Source organism: Plasmopara halstedii, assembly GCF_900000015.1.
Source record: "Plasmopara halstedii genome assembly, contig: Scaffold_42, whole genome shotgun sequence".
Taxonomy (NCBI): domain Eukaryota; phylum Oomycota; class Peronosporomycetes; order Peronosporales; family Peronosporaceae; genus Plasmopara; species Plasmopara halstedii.
In genome coordinates this window covers 732,228-736,402 of record NW_020186963.1, presented here as the reverse complement: position 1 = coordinate 736,402, position 4,175 = coordinate 732,228, and positions in this window count along the sequence as shown.

Genomic DNA, 4,175 nt, shown 5'->3' with positions numbered 1-4,175 from the left:
ACAGCTTTATCCAGAAGCGATGACGAGTTTATCTCCTCGTCCGGTCGTACAATGACCATTTTGGCCGAATCGCCTTCCTTCAAGGCACTGCCGAACTCTTCAAGGGACATCTCGTTCAGCTCAAGAAGAGCATGTACTGCAGGCATAGCCTCGAGGCTGACGTCGCCATCTATCTCCCCCGTTATACCGTTGACGAGGATGTATAACTGTGCACCATCGTTTTCGGTAGGCACACCCTGAATCAGGGTCGACGTCCGGCGTCTTGCAGCCAGCAGAAGGCGTCGCTGTCGTCTCTGTACAGAGATCTATGTCTTGGTGAGACTAGAATGAGCACGCACTCCGCGTTGTCCGGTGTCACCCTCACTGTCCGCTCTTTTGGAGCTCCGATGTGATCTACAACATCCGACGAAGAGCTTCTAACCCCGCAGTCTTCGTCTGGTGGATAACGTGCCACTCAACGCGCATCTGAAGGGCCGTGACCAAGATGCCTCAGACTCTGTCCGACTACGCCATAATTGGCATGCAGCGAACGCTTTGCAACGAGAGCAGAGCTCAGTGGTTTTACGTGTTCACGTGCAATACGGGGACCTCGCTCTCGATGCCTCGGCCCTTAGCCGACAGTGGGAACCTCGTCAAGCTTTAGAGTCTGATGTCTCCGACATGGTTCACAACTTCGAGAATCGCTTGTGACGCTGCTAAAGGCAACATTACGATGACCAAAGCTGGGTTGTGCTCGGTCGTGACTGGTTGTCCTGCCAGCGCCGACTCGGCGAAGCAGACGCTCCATTTTATTCTCGTTCTCAAGGCGAACAAATGTCCGCGAAGAGTCAAGCTTAGATGCGAATAGATGGGTCGATTGTTCATCCCACGACAACGAAACAACTGTTCCATGTGGAATCTCTTGTCTCAAATTTGGTTGAGGATGGAGGAAACGGTAAAGAGTTTTGGAACTGCTCGTTGCCGTTTAGGTGAAGAAAGCTTTTTCATATTGGTTTTGTCACAGGATTCGCTTCAAGGTTGATCGGAAAATTAACTGCTCTAAATAGCCTGCAGAAGTATCAAAGTACTTCTAACTTATAAGGAGGAGATGATGTAATGGGCTACACTTAATCATTACATGAAGGTGAATTTGTGTACCTTTTTATGCATTGAGAGAATTAATAAAAGAAGATTATAGAACACGATTTCTAATATGAAGTCACAAACAATCAGTGTGATACAGAATGCTGGTTCTTATTTGAAGATCTGTACTGGTGACGAGACCGACGTGTCTCGATGTCTTTCGGAGTGGGTGGCGTAAGCCAGTCCCTTCTACCGGATACGTTTCACGACAAGTAAAGTCCAAGCTTCAGAAGTTTAAGCTCCGTACACCCACGATCTTGTGTCAATTGAGTATGAGGTTATCATCAGTACGCCCAAGATTTATAAAGCAGTAGCCCAAGCTTTTATCAGTAAATCCTCTAGGAGCCCTTGGGGTGTTTTGCATGTAGCTAGGAACCATAACTCAATTTTGAAGCAGTTACAAATATGCCTTAAAGGGCTCAAGTCGTTCTTTTTCCCTTCAAGATGGGGCTGCCCTTCTCCATCCACGTCAGGAATCGCCTCTTCTTCACATACGTGTGTATGTTGTGCTTGGGGGACTGTCTGTGAAAAGCGCACTCGTACAATTAGCTAATCGTGAATCGTGTGATACGATAGGAAACGATGGCGTCTGGCTACCCGTGATTGCAAACAGCGTAGTTAATGAGCAATTCAGCCGAACCTTCGGCATCGATGGAATCGCAACACGAAGCGATGCAAACCATCTTGCTAAATTTGTCAGCAAATTCAAGTTCCCTATTGTGATCATAACCACGCCCATTGAAGCCAATAATTAAGTTAAAGCCGGCTGACTTTCATAGTCAGTTGGAACAGGAATACTCTGCAGTGGCGCTTGCGTGCGCCTTGCGCTCTTCAGGCGCTGACAAGCATCGAATGTCTTCACGTATCGTGCCACCGACTTGTACATGTGTTCTCAGGGCCAAATAAATCCGCCATCGGGGTATCATCCGCTTCGTAGAATATCTCGTACTTTAAATCATCGTTGTGGGAAACCACCATCCGTGGCTCGTCGTCACTTGCAACTTCATATTGGAGAAGATCATCTTTCCATTCATAATGATGCAAGCATGATTTCAAGCGACCAGGCAACTTGTCATGGAATTCCATATCACCGTCTGACAGTGCTCTGATGATCAGATCACATCAACATCTGCTCGGCGTCTCAAATCGAATACATCGTTTTTGATATAGCTGATACGAGCTAGCTCATAATCAGGAATACGTGACAATTTGTCTGCCAGCATGTTCGGTTTCCCTGGCTTGTACGCGACCGTGAAACTGTATTCTGCGAAGAATGACAACCAGCGAGGCATGCGCTCTGACAAATGAGGCGACTGAACTGCTTAACAAACGCTTGCGTGATCCGTGTAGACAACAAAAGGTGTGGGACCCAAAAGGTGAGCACGAAAATTTACCGAAGCAAATTTCATTGCCAAAAGCTTTTTGTTGTGGACAGGGTAGTTCATTTTTGCGGGCTTTAGCTGCTGGGATCGAAATAACACGACACGATCGTGTCCTCTGAGTTATTTTAGAATAATGCAGAACTGATTGCAAACTCAAAATCGTCACTCACCACGCTATACGGCTTTGTATATCTGGTGAATCAAGTAAAGGTGCTCCATCAAGCTGTTTTTTATCTGAGTGAATGCTTTTTTACAAGTTGATTACCACGTCCTTTTCCAAGTAGTTCAATATCGGGTGTACTGTTTCCGCTAAGTTACGCGAGAAGCAATGCAGGTCTAAGCCAATCCATTGCCTCAAATCCCATTGATTTCGTGGCGTTGGCCACTTTTCGATTGCTTTGACCTTGTCAAAGTCTGCACGAACACCGTGTTCACCATCTAACAACCGAGGACCGGTATTTCATTAGCACCGAAATACACTTCGTAGGATTTGCTTGCAAGAATGATCAAGCATTCATTCCAGCACCGCACGGAGGTACTCCATATTGTACTTCTTCTGCCGATGTGCCATCTCGTCCTTCAAATGAGTGAAATTAGGTTTGTGCGAAGCGTCGCAGTGGTTGAAACAGATGCAAGACTAATCGATTGAGCCGTATAGTCTCTTTGGCAGCACAAGTCACTCCGATAACATACCGGACGGTGTACTTATGGCTGTCAAAGGGACTTCCTTCTCCTTCAACATGATTTGGTAAAATCAATCGGCCAAAAAAAGAGCACGAAATTGTGTACAGCCGGACATACGGAGGATGATGACCACCATGCGCGGATTTGATGTTTGCGCTAAAATAGTCTGCGCATTCAACTTGTTATAGGCGTGAGCTATACACCCTTTATTTTTTGGTTTACGTACATAAAACGTCGGTGCGCTGTGAAGTGACTAGCTCTTACTCAACAAGTCAGCAGCTTGCCTTTGAGCAGAAAATTCATCAATGTTCTCACATTGTTCGCGCGACAGTGGCCACTTTCTAAGTTCTTTGAACCAGATTCACGATCATTTTTGTGTCGAACTCCACATTTGAATGGAATACCAAAAAGCGGGCTTGCACTAAGGACGTCATCCTTGTACTCCATAACAAGGATCCGTTGGATCCCTTTAAATAGCCGAGCCTCTCATGAATTGTAGAAGTAGTGCGAGTCGCTGTCGCTTGAGCTGCGCCTCGAGAATTGGGATGCCCAAACCGCCTTCGCTGCGCCGCAGGTACAAGAACTCACCCGGAATGAGCTGCACGTGCTTCGCGTTTTTGTCATGTTTGCGGCTCAAAATTGGTCGATTCAGCATAGACTGCCAGCGTCGCACGACCGTCTGTGGGATCACGACGTGCTGCGTATAGTGCCACAAGCGTGACAGCACCATTGTTTGCACGACCAGAAGTCAATCACGAAGAGTTCGCAAACGTCGGTACCATGTCTTGATGCCGTCGTAGAAGCGTTGATCCAAGAGCTTGACGATTGTGTTGTCGACTGGAGCCTGGCTGAATGGAATACCCAAGTACTTAACAGTCTCGTTACGACCGAGCACATGGACACCAGGCAGCTGAGGGCAGTCCACCTTCCGATTCAGCGCTTCTAGCACCGACTTGGACAAGTTGAGCTTCGCGCCGATACCTTGAC